This window comes from Myxocyprinus asiaticus, chromosome 25 (genome assembly GCF_019703515.2).
Source record: "Myxocyprinus asiaticus isolate MX2 ecotype Aquarium Trade chromosome 25, UBuf_Myxa_2, whole genome shotgun sequence".
Lineage (NCBI taxonomy): Eukaryota > Metazoa > Chordata > Actinopteri > Cypriniformes > Catostomidae > Myxocyprinus > Myxocyprinus asiaticus.
Window position 1 is genome coordinate 35,403,296 of NC_059368.1, and position 13,555 is coordinate 35,416,850.

Below are 13,555 nucleotides of genomic sequence, written 5' to 3' on the forward strand. Positions count from 1 at the left end.
GAGCTCACACACCCCCAAAACATCAGTGAGCCACCACCATGCTTCACAGTGGGGATGATATTCTTTTCACTATAGGCCTTGTTGACCCCTCTCCAAACATAGCACTTATGGTTGTGACCATAAAGCTCTATTTTGGTCACCCCAAATTACAGTGTGCCAGAAGCTGTGAGGTGTGTCAAGGTGTTGTCGGGCATATTGTAACCAGGCTTTTTTGTGGCAATGGCGCAGTAAAGGCTTCTTTCTGGCAACTCGACCAAGCAGCTCATTTTTGTTCAAGTATCGTCGTATTGTGCTCCTTGAAACAACTACACCATCTTTTTCCAGAGCAGCATGTATTTCTCCTGAGGTTACCTGTGGGTTTTTCTTTGTATCCCGAACAATTCTTCTGGCAGTTGTGGATGAAATCTTTCTTGGTCTACCTGACCATGGCTTGGTATCAAGAGATACCTGAATTTTCCACTTCTTAATAAGTGGTTGAACAGTACTGACTGGCATTCTCAAGGCTTTGGATATCTTTTTATATCCTTTTCCATCTTTATAAAGTTCCATTACCTTGTTACGCAGGTCTTTTGACAGTTCTTTTCTGCTCCCCATGGCTCAGTATCTAGCCTGCTCAGTGCATCCACGTGAGAGCTAACAAACTCATTGACTATTTATACACAGGCAGTAATTGCAATTTAATTATTATTAGGTTAATTAAAATTAACCTTTAATTGCCATTTAAACCTGTGTGTCATCTTGTGTGTCTGTAACAAGGCCAAACACTCAAGGGTATGCAAACTTTTGATCAGGGCCATTTGGGTGATTTCTGTAATCATTATGATTTAAAAAGGAGCCAAACAACTATGTGATAATAAATGACTTTATATGATCACTATCCTTAAATAAAAGACAATCAGTCCTATTTTCAAAATCAATGCCAAAATTTCACAGTTTCTGCCAGGGTATGCAAACTTTTGAGCACAACTTTATATATTAAAAATGACAAACAGAATGAAGATTAATTGTATTAATATATTATTTAATAAGAATAACAAGTAAGACCCAAGTATTTTAAAAGTTCATTTGTGATGTTGTTTCTGTGACAGCCCCAGAGCTACGACACTTGGTGTATAGGTCATTGTCCGAATTCATTCACTCATTTCGTTCACTCACTGTTGAGATATAGTGCACTAACTGCCATTCACTATATAGGAAATAGTGAATGAGTGAACGATTAAGGACACAGCCACTCTCTTCGCCATATGATGGCCTCGTGCCTGCACATATCTCACACGCCCCACGCACTTCTCTGTGCATGCGCAGAAATGCTGTCTGTTCGCGCTCCAGTTGTCAATCACGCGAACGGCAGAGCAAAAGGCATTACATTTAACTTAAATGTTTACATGGATTTATACAGTTAATCAGCCTGAAATAGCTGTGATAGCTGCGCAGGGTAAATGCATAAATGCTGCTCATGACATGCGGGACGTGGGACAAAGCGTACTGATATATAGCTGCAGATTAAAAAATGTACACTTAAAAACTGATGTCATAAGAGCCCATTTACAGAATCACCCTGAAAATGACCATCAGATTACGCAGAAAAGCCTGCATTAGCATTAGAGCCACAACTTACCTCAGATTGCTGCCATAAATTGGAGCTTCAAATTTAATCTTGAAATATCTGCTTGTCTTTGTGTTAAATGAAGGCACTGCATGATGAAACTATTATTTTTTCACTATGTGGAGTGAGGAAAGTGTTTCACTTTGTTTGAAGAGCATGATGCTGCAGCAGTGATGGACTCGGCTTGAGTAACAGTCTGTGACAGCACGCGCAGCTGTGTGAACTTCCGCTATCGTAAAAGTCCATTCAATAATCTCTCAATAAATTACACATTAATTAAAATGAAACTCAGTAATGTAATGACAGGAATGCTGCCCATTGTAAAGAAGTAAATGTAAATGTTTTCATTAGAAATTTACTTGAGTGAGAGTAAAAGGTTCCTAATTTTAAACCTACTCTAAAAAGTAATTTTTCCCCAAAAAAGTTTCTCAAGTAAATGTAACGGAGTAAATGTAGTGCGTTACTACCCACCTCTGCTCAGCACCACCCGCACTTACCACTGGACATCCACGTTGAATTCGTCCCCTCAAAACACAGAGATGATCAAAGCTTCCCCTCACTCACAGCACTTCAATCTAAAAAACAAGCCTCCATATGTTACACACACCTGGCTCTTGGCAGGCAACATGAAGAAGAGGCAGTACTCAAATTAGCATAAAGAAATACATTTATTTAAAGGAAAAAATAAGGTTTTCAAAGCATCCAAATAATAGTCAAACGAGCACTCAAAAAGTACTGGAAGCAAGGGGAGAGACCTAGCACTGGAAGGAACAGATATTTTATCCTCTTGCAAATCAGCAGAGCAATCAGGAAAGCACCCATACCTGCTGCCACTCTGCGAGGAGAAATGGAACACAGAGAAAACACCAGACAGGTCCGTCACAATTTTTAGTTTTCATTTGCATTACGCTTACATGTTGTCAAAAGTATGGTGAGTAAAAACAAAAATGTACTAGCCACTGGCGATTCTTTCTACAACGTGTCTGTAGAGGGTTGAACGAGTTATCAGTAGCGCCACAGAAAAAGGTAAATGTAAACACAGTTAAATTGATGCAAAAATGTCTAATGGGAAATTGCACTTGTCAGTATCTTGGCAGAATGGGGTCAATGTCAGGGTCTCTGAAGTCTCGCTAGCAGCATGCCGAGTTTTCTGTGTGATGAGTTTAGACCCCAGTACAGTAGGTGGCTCATGTTTCTAGTAAATGCTCAAAGAATTGGTCCAAAAAAGACTTGACCAGAAAAGGGCTAGCTTACACAGGCTGACATCATGAAGATACTGTATTATACACACTTTTATACAGATAAACAATATAGACACAGGCACCTATTTTAGTCAAAGTTTGGGGAGGAAATAGAAGCTCCACAGCCTTTAAGTTGAAGCTTCATTATAGTCTGTTGTACTAGACTTGGTAAGGAAGAGAAGCAACTAAATGAGCATCATGAATTCTTATAAAACCAAAACAAACATACTCCTATTGAGTGGTTGAGGAAATAGAAGGCTAAATTTAATGTGACCAGATTTGTGGGGGAAGACAATGTAGAACAGAGTTAAGCTATGTTTTGCTACTGTCATTCCTGTGGCTGTTATGCTTATTATGAAACCAACTTGATGACCAAGCTTGGCTTTTCATGAGAACATTGTCTCCCATGAGGCTGGGTGCTTGTCTCGTTTCATTTTCAATCCAAACCTCATGATGGGGCCCCAGAAAAAAGGCAAGTAGATGATATGAATATCAAGCTTTAACACTCGTAAAGACTTGTGTACTACTAATGTGCAACAGCTCTGTAGAGTGATATCAGCGTCCCACACACTGGCAGCTTCCATGCTTGAAGTAATAACAGGCATGACTGATTTCTCCACTTCCCCGTAACAATAACAACCAGCAAAAACACATGATCTCGAAAACTGAGTTGGTATTGGACGAGTCCTTCGAATGATCTAAACTAAGACTGGTGATTTTGCATAAGCCAGCATATGACTATTTGTCTGGTATCCCAAAGTTTTAAGTGGGCCTGAACATACTGCTTACAAATATAGTTATTTACTTTGTATGGTTCAGTTTCCATTACATCATTGCACACCACAATGAAAGTCTGATCACAAAGTCTGATCCCATCCCTGTACTAGGGCAACTATTCCATCTGCAGATAAGCAAACCCATAAACATACTTGACCAAAGCACTGACGGATGTTGACTGGAATATACTAACAAGCCTCTAAATCAGACATAATGAATTTGTTTCGAGGGGAAGCACCCTGATAATACCGTCAAGCAGAGCAGTCAGGAAATGCTCTCCAGCAAGTAGGCCACTCATACTCATGTGCTCTGCATTTTCCATTTGACTGCCTCTGTATAGTACAGCCTCTGTAATCGCACCAGCAGCTTGAGACGAACCGTAAATGTTTACATATGCCTACAAGGGGGCCGCTCCAAATTCACTTCATATCCAGCCATTCTCTCACCCTTTGTAAACCTCAGACAATCACACACTGTGCTGTTAACAAGAATAGATGAGAGCTATTATGCCTTTTTATTACTTCATAAAGAAGAACACATGGGGGCCTAGCATAAGTGGTGAGACAGGAAATAACAAATGGAAACCTGTAGCTCAGGAGGGGTGTACATGGCCTGTTACGCTTGCCGTTTTCCTTTTTACCTACTAAGGACCGACATACAACCATAAATAAGTGATATGGTTAGCAAGGCCTGGCTCACTGAACCAGGACAGGTACAGAGGGAACAGGAGATAACTCCCTGTTGAAGTTTCTCGTATTTGACCCCCACAACTCTGCCGCTTTGATTTATGGAGCTCAGATGGAGTCTGGAGGGCTAGGAGGAGGAGATAAAAGGTTTCTTGAAATGAACACCTTAGTGAAACCTGCTGTAGTATACATTAACACAGAAAGGGCCCCTCCACCTGGAGCACTGCAGTACAGAACACATCTCATTAGGTGTCTCATTAGGTCTCTTGAGAACCTGTCTGCCTTCACTCTGTACGTTTACATACGTAATTACAAGAGCGACAATGTTTTTGCATATTCAATGTACAGTATATTTGGACTGTCTGTCCAAGTATACATGACACAAAGCGTAATTGAATATTTGAATGAAGGATGTTAGCAAGTGTTAAATACATGTCGCCCGTCAACTCAGGCCAATTGTGATCCGATTACAACACAGTCTCATGACAACTCGTAAAAAAATTGCACGAGATGGCAAAATTGTAAGATATCTTACGACTTGTCTCATGCAAAAAGTCTCGTTTCAGATGGCAATGTTTTCTTTCTTCTGTGGTACAGAAAACTTATTTTCCTATTAAGATCATAGTTAGGTTTAGGGTTTGGGTAAGGGGGTAGAGTTTATGGTTAGATTTAGGGTTGGGGTTTTGAGTTGGGTGAAAAAACATTAGAATGCTTGTTCAAAACCCATATGTTCACTTTCTTTTTTTTTTCACAACAGTGATCTTCCTTTTAAAATCAGGTTTAGGTTCACAGTTTGGGTAATAGTTTAGGCTTTAAGGTTAGATTTAGGTTAGGGGTTAATCTTAGAAAAAATAGTAAAAACATCATTCGTTTTTGTACAATTTTTCACAACTTCGTATCTTGTACTATTGAGACTTGCCATGAGATTGAACTTTTAAAGTGCATGTAAACATACTGACTGTTGAAAAGACCAGGGGCCCAGGAACCAATCATTGAGCCACGAGGGTTCAGGGGAGAGTGGAGGGTTCCACTCTAGCCTGACGCTCGCGGCTGCCCAGGAAAGCATGTCCGTCATCTCCACGCCGGCTTGAGACTGGGCGACCACACCCGAAGGAGGGAGCCCAGCCGAGGCGTCTGCATCAGAGTGGATGAGCCTGCTCTCAGATGCTGCGCTCGATAACTCATCGTCTTCCTGGGCTCCGAATAAGAGGTTGAACTTGCCGTGAGACGAGCCGACCGGGGCAAGCAAGCGTGCTGGGGAATGGGAGGTCCGTGGGGGTTTTCCCAGTGGAGGTGCTCCCACTGAGGTCCCCAAATTGCCCCCAGTGCTAACCGGCACGGCCTCATAGCCGTAGGTAGAAGGACCGAGGCGGGGAGCCGCTGGGGTGGCTTGCTTTTTTACAAATGCAAGCCACGACCGCAACGTTGCCATGGTCATGTTCTCGCAATGAGGACATGATCCATCCATGAACAATGTCTCCGCATGAGCAGCGCCCAGACATGTAAGACAGCGATCGTGGCCATCAGAAGCGGAGAGATAACGACCGCAACCAGGAATAACACACAAACGGATAGGCATCTTTAAAAAAACGTTCCATGTGTGCCGCTCTTTTAGAATGAAAATATACTCTTTTTTGAATATACTCTTTTTGTTATTCTGCCGAAGTGCGCAGGGGCATTCTCTGCACTCCATGGGTGCAGAGGGGGAGAAGCTGCTGAAATGCGCTGTAAAATCCAGCAGATGAGGTGAATGAACTCGCGGATGAATTCAGCTTCAATGAATAGAACTGCTCGGCTCCGAAATTAAAATCTGAATGAGTGGTTGCATACCAGCTCCTTTTATACCTGTATGTCTGGGGGAGTGGGAATTTCCATTGGCCTTTTTTCAAAGATCAGAGGTGTTTAGGGCTCCCAAGAGTGACCCCTAGTGTCACTACATTAATTAATTTATTTAATTAATTTTTAATTATATTTATTTATCACACATTATACATTTGCACATATATAGTGAAATTCTTTTTTTCCCACATATCCCAGCTAAGCTGGGGTCAGAGTGCAGGGTCAGCCATGATACAGCACCCCTAGAGCAGATAGGGTCAAGGGCCTTGCTCGAGGGCCCAACAGTGGCATCTTGGTGGTGCTGGGGCTTGAACTCCTGACCTTCTGATTAGTAACCCAGAACCTTAACCACTGAGCCACCACTGGCCCAAGATACTGCAATACCAAGTCGATACGTGGAGTGGACGGAGCAAGCCCCGCTTCCATCTCCCAGGCCCAAAAAGCAATTTAATATATGGTCCCCGGATAGGAGACGTATCAGATATTAAACTGATAAGAACCGATACTACACTTGATCTTAGCCAAAAGGCCGAGAAGCCTTTTGGCACACATCGACACATCGACACAACGTCGAGTGAGTGACAGATAGGGAACAGACAGTAAAATGGCAGACACTGCAGGGCACATTCAGTAATCAAACAGACCATTACAAAGACTGGTGATGGTCTGTCTGGATAGTTTTTAATCAGAAACATGGTACTGTACAGAAAAGAAAATTTCTAAGTTACATGCGAAACAACAAATGTGCTGCCTGCCCCATTTACCGGTAATCCTGACGCAAAACTCAACGATAACCCCGTTCGTGGTAATGAAAAACATTATGAAAAATACAATTGCCATTCAGCAGTGTAGTGGTATTGTAGGTCGAATATAAAACAAAAAGAAGCTTATACATTGCATGTTTTATTTCATTTTTAAATTTTTTTTAAAGCTCTGATCCGGCGATGTCAGATAGGGTTTTACACTGCAAAAACACTTTTCTTAATTACTGTCTTTGTTTAGCTTCCAGAATTTTTTTTTTTTTTAACGACCTGAGAAGCATAAATGCGTAAGTTGGGTTAGGTTTATGCTTAATACACTAAAATATTTATTCTGTCAACAAGTCTTTACTACAATTATGTTTCTTAGGTAAAGTTATCTAAAAGATGCTTAGATATTTGTACATTAAATCAAGAATGATAAAGAAATTATTTTTAGCAGCAGCGTCTATTCACATGCAACATCATTTAGGCTTCAGTCTGTATTATTCAAGGAGCTCTAAAATACCTGGAGAGAGCTATAGGTTAGCATTCCCATTCATCTCTATTGCGGTGCTCAGCTGGCGTGGGGTCCCCCCCCCCGACTCCCCTGGAAATATGCACAGTCTTGGCACCATGTGACTTGCTCTGCAGCTGCAGAAAAATTACATCCTGACAACGCTCACAACGTGCACACGGTAATGGTAGGCTACAGTAAGGTGAGTGTGGTCTGGGTGATCAAATTAGACAAAAAGTGAATTAAATAACTATAAATAAATTACCAATGGAATTTTACACCAGACCTTGAAAAGTGACGATTAGCACAATTAAAAATGGATTGATGTACGGTCTCATGAATTATGCATTACAATTGAATTCATGTTTTGAATGTGTTTTTTAGCATGTTGCTATAATCAATATTGTTTAAATAACCATGACACAAGACTGCAAAATCAAGAGTTCCCGTTTGTTTAGTAGACTACTCAGATTAAATCTACGCCAAGTTTTATACATAAGGCCCAAGGATTGCTGGTTACCAGCATATGCTGGTGTGCTGGTGTCCCCACCAGGCTTCTTAACTAGCTTAGCTAGTTAACCAGCAAGCCTCCCTTGGTTGATGAGCTTCATAACAAAGTCCATGGTCTTCTCAGCAGGGTTGCCTGAGAACATATAGAGTGGTGTGAAAAAGTGTTTGCCCCCTTCCTGATTTCTTATTTTTTTGCATGTTTGTCACACTTAAATGTCTCAGATTATCAAACAAGTTTAAATATTAGTCAAAGATAACACAAGTAAACACAAAATTCAGTTTTTAAATGAATGTTGTTATTATTAAGTGAAAACAAAATCCAAACCTACATGGCCCTGTGTGAAAAAGTGTTTGCCCCACCTGTTAAAACATAACTTAACTGTGGTTTATCACACCTGAGTTCAATTTCTCTAGCCACACCCAGGCCTGATTACTGCCACACCTGTTCTCAATCAAGAAATCACTTAAATAGGACCTGCCTGACAAAGTGAAGTAGACCAAAAGATCTTCAAAAGCTAGACATCATGCCGAGATCCAAAGAAATTCAGGAACAAATGAGAAAGAAAGTAATTGAGATCTATCAGTCTGGAAAAGGTTATAATGCCATTTCTAAAGCTTTGGGACTCCAGAGAACCACAGTGAGAGCCATTATCCACAAATGACAAAAACATGGAACAGTGGTGAACCTTCCCAGGAGTGGCCGGCTGACCAAAATTACCCCAAGAGCGCAGCGACAACTCATCCAAGAGGTCACAAAAGACCCCACAACAACATCCAAAGAACTGCAGGCCTCACTTAAGGTCAGTGTTCATGACTCCACCATAAGAAAGAGACTGGGCAAAAATGGCCTGCATGGCAGAGTTACAAGACGAAAACCACTGCTGAGCAAAAAAAAAAAAAAAAAAACATTAAGGCTCGTCTCATTTTTGCCACAAAACATCTTGATGATCCCCAAGACTTTTGGGAAAATACTCTGTGGAAGAGACAAAAGTTGAACTTTTGGAAGGTGTGTGTCCCATTACATCTGGCATAAAAGTAACACCGCATTTCAGAAAAAGAACATCATACCAACAGTAAAATATGGTGGTGGTAGTGTGATGGTCTGGGGCTGTTTTGCTGCTTCAGGACCTGGAAAACTTGCTGTGATAAATGGAACCATGAATTCTGCTGTCTACCAAAAAATCCTGAAGGAGAATGTCCGGCCATCTGTTCGTGACCTCAAGCTGAAGCGAACTTGGGTTCTGCAGCAGGACAATGATCCAAAACACACCAGCAAGTCCACCTCTGAATGGCTGAAAACCAAATGAAGACTTTGGAGTGGCCTAGTCAATGTCCTGACCTGAATCCTATTGAGATGCTGTGGCATGACCTTAAAAAGGCAGTTCATGCTCGAAAACCTGTGGCTGAATTACAACAATTCTGCAAAGATGAGAGGGCCAAAATTCCTCCACAGCGCTGTAAAAGACTCATTGCAAGTTATCGCAAACGCTTGATTGCAGTTGTTGCTGCTAAGGGTGGCCCAACCAGTTATTAGGTTTAGGGGGCAAACACTTTTTCACACAGGGCCATGTAGGTTTGGATTTTGTTTTCCCTTAATAATAACAACCTTCATTTAAAAACTGCATTTTGTGTTTACTTGTGTTATCTTTGACTAATATTTAAACTTGTTTGATGATCTGAAACATTTAAGTGTGACAAACATGCAAAAAAATAAGAAATCAGGAAGGGGCAAACACTTTTCACACCACTGTATCTGAACTTGAGTTGCATGTTCTGTATTAAGTCTTATGAAACAGTCGCCATTTGTAAACCTTCTTTATTCATAGACCTGAGCAGTTCCAGGTGAAGTAAAAAAATAAATAAAAAAATAACCTGCAATAATCAAACCAAGCTTCTAAGTTACAGAGAAGGAGCACTTGCAACTGAGCTGAGCAGCCTGAAAAACTTCTCAGCCCATCATGGTAGATTTGCCCCACAGAACCACAGCAGCTAAAGGCATCCAGATCCAACGCTGATTGCTAATAATGAGTCAGTGCGGTACTGGCCAAGACACATGGTACAACTCTGTAAAACTCCCTCCAGTCCTTACCATGCTGGAAACACTGAGTCAGCCAAAGCCTTTTGTTTCAAGTTTAGTTTATCAGTGAGAAGATAATGTGAAGTTACAGCTTGCTGGGTAAAGAATGGTGTATTTGCTTTACCCAGGCTTCAAATAAGTTGATTGGCTTTCCTAGAAAAACAGGCCATAAGTCTACACTCAAAAAAAGATTTTAACCTGTTTTAAAGATGTACACATTTCAATTTAATAACAAAATTCCATCAAATTAAACTGTGTAATTTTTAAGAAAATTAAATTAACAAAACTTAAAATATTTAGGTTCTTATTTTATTATTTTGTTACAGATTACTAACAAATTCAATTAAATTTGATGGAATTTCATTATGAAATTGAAATGAGTAAATAAAAAAACATTGAGAGTAGGATCCTGCCATGCTTTCCTGGCAGGATGCAGAGTTCATGTTCCTGCAGACCCCATTGAACTAGCAAATACTCAAAGTTGCCTGGCAAAGGGGCAGCTTAATAAGGGCCTTGTTTTGTCCTTTGTGTGCCAAGGCTGGGGACATCAGCAAAAAAATATTTAGTTCAGAAATGCTCCATTTCCTCAGTGGAGATTTAAGGACACTGTGCCTGTTTAACAGAGCCAAAATCTGAGGAACAGAAAAGGGGATTGCAGTTGTGTAATTGCCCTTACATAATCTCAATGTAAATTAAATGAATTTAATGATAATCACCATTGACAGTTAACACCATTGTTAAAGTCTTGTTTTTAATGGGAGGCAGGGTCAGGACAGTTCACGTGGCCCAACTTAACCTCCTCCCTCAAACTCATTCATTATAGGGACAGGCCTTATGAATTAGGAAGAAGAATCCAAGTGACATGCTTATGTCCAGGTCTGACTCACAGCCCATATTACTTTCAGGAGATTGGGTTTTGGTGCCCATGTATGCAATGCCCTCTGCTGCAAGAGGAACTCTAGGTTCTGGGATTACGGACATTTTCAGCTGTGACAAGGTTAGTCATTGTGTTTAGCACTTAAATAGAAAGGGGTTTTCTGTTCAACAATGACACTCACATATTAAGTGAAGACAGAAATCTGCACATGTGCATATATACACACACACACATGTTCACTGTGTCTCTATGGCCACTGGTAAACCAGCAGCTGTGAATAGAATGAATGTAAAGGGAAACATGGCTAAGGCAGAGTTTGTTACTTCCATATTCATATACAGGTGCATCTCAATAAATTAGAATGTCGTGGAAAAGTTCATTTATTTCAGTAATTCAACTCAAATTGTGAAACTCGTGTATTAAATAAATTCAGTGCACACAGACTGAAGTAGTTTAAGTCTTTGGTTCTTTTAATTGTGATGATTTTAGCTCACATTTAACAAAAACCCACCAATTCACTATCTCAAAAAATTAGAATATGGTGACATGCCAATCAGCTAATCAACTCAAAACACCTGCAAAGGTTTCCTGAGCCTTCAAAATGGTCTCTCAGTTTGGTTCACTAGGCTACACAATCATGGGGAAGACTGCTGATCTGACAGTTGTCCAGAAGACAATCATTGACACCCTTCACAAGGAGGGTAAGCCACAAACATTCATTGCCAAAGAAGCTGGCTGTTCACAGAGTGCTGTATCCAAGCATGTTAACAGAAAGTTGAGTGGAAGGAAAAAGATGCACAACCAACCGAGAGAACCGCAGCCTTATGATTGTCAAGCAAAATCGATTCAAGAATTTGGGTGAACTTCACAAGGAATGGACTGAGGCTGGGGTCAAGGCATCAAGAGCCACCACACACAGACATGTCAAGGAATTTGGCTACAGTTGTCGTATTCTTCTTGTTAAGCCACTCCTGAACCACAGACAACGTCAAAGGCGTCTTACCTGGGCTAAGGAGGAGAACTGGACTGTTGCCCAGTGGTCCAAAGTCCTCTTTTCAGATGAGAGCAAGTTTTGTATTTCATTTGGAAACCAAGGTCCTAGAGTCTGGAGGAAGGGTGGAGAAGCTCATAGCCCAAGTTGCTTGAAGTCCAGTGTTACGTTTCCACAGTCTGTGATGATTTGGGGTGCAATGTCATCTGCTGGTGTTGGTCCATTGTGTTTTTTGAAAACCAAAGTCACTGCACCCATTTACCAAGAAATTTTGGAGCACTTCATGCTTCCTTCTGCTGACCAGCTTTTTAAAGATGCTGATTTCATTTTCCAGGAGGATTTGGCACCTGCCCACACTGCCAAAAGCTCCAAAAGTTGGTTAAATGACCATGGTGTTGGTGTGCTTGACTGGCCAGTAAACTCACCAGACCTGAACCCCATAGATAATCTATGGGGTATTGTCAAGAGGAAAATGAGAAACAAGAGACCAAAAAATGCAGATGAGCTGAAGGCCACTGTCAAAGAAACCTGGGCTTCCATACCACCTCCGCAGTGCCACAAACTGATCACCTCCATGCCACGCCAAATTGAGGCAGTAATTAAAGCAAAAGGAGCCCCTACCAAGTATTGAGTACATATACAGTAAATGAACATACTTTCCAGAAGGCTAACAATTCACTAAAAATGTTTTTTTTTATTGGTCTTATGATGTATTCTAATTTTTTGAGATAGTGAATTGGTGGGTTTTTGTTAAATGTGAGCCAAAATCATCACAATTAAAAGAACCAAAGACTTAAACTACTTCAGTCTGTGTGCATTGAATTTATTTAATACACGAGTTTCACAATTTGAGTTGAATTACTGAAATAAATGAACTTTTCCACGACATTCTAATTTATTGAGATGCACCTGTAGATGCGTGTGTGGCTGGAATACAGAGCAGCAGCTGCAGTCTAAGAGGAGAGCAGATGATGCTTCCTAAAAGACAAAATGCCAGTTCTTGTTCGTCTTTTCTCCATTTGATCACGCAAGAGGGAATGAATTCCGAAGAAATTACCCAACACCTGGGTAAATCAGTAACTGAGAATGAACCACCTCTCTCACAAACACAGGGTGGGACAATTCATCACTGACTGACAAAACTAAAGCATGAAGCTCAAACAAGCCAATTTTTTGCAGGCAAATTTGTCAGATTCTAATTGTTGATTGCAGACAATTTTGAAAAACCCAGAATCCACGAAAAAGAAAGTTAAAGTGGAAAGGAGGTGCACTAAAAGAGAAAGAGAGTGGAAGAGGTAGACAGAGAGAGCAAGAGAGAAAGTAAAACTGGGACTGAAGTAAGGAGGAACGCAAATGAGTGTTAGGAGAAGGAGGCAAAGAAATAAAAGAGAGAGAGAGAGAAAGAGAAAGACGAGAGGGGGAGAGAAAACAAAGCTGTCTTTGTGTGAGGCGCTGAGAGAGTGGAGCAGAGCCAAGGCTTAGGGGGTGTTTCACAGAGTACACTGACTGCATTCCTGCAATGTGATTATGGCCGCATTTAATTTATTCTCCTGCAGGAAACACACTTAACTCTTCACTGGTTGTAATCTCCTCCATTCTATCTTTTCTCTTGAATTATATTGTGAGCAAGTATAATATTTCCCTTAAATGCATAAAACTGTTTTGTTATGACCTGCCAAAATAACCAACAACAGTCT

General features: G+C 40.8%; 1 non-coding gene and 1 pseudogene across 1 annotated transcript; both read right to left on the reverse strand.

Annotated features, from left to right (window-relative positions):
• Positions 1–13,555, reverse strand: part of LOC127416254 (DNA repair protein RAD51 homolog 2-like) — an 89,789-nt pseudogene that overhangs the window by 13,985 nt on the left and 62,249 nt on the right.
• LOC127416561 (U2 spliceosomal RNA) lies at positions 6,496–6,690 on the reverse strand. Its single transcript, XR_007893147.1, has one exon. It is a non-coding gene; the product is annotated as a U2 spliceosomal RNA (small nuclear RNA).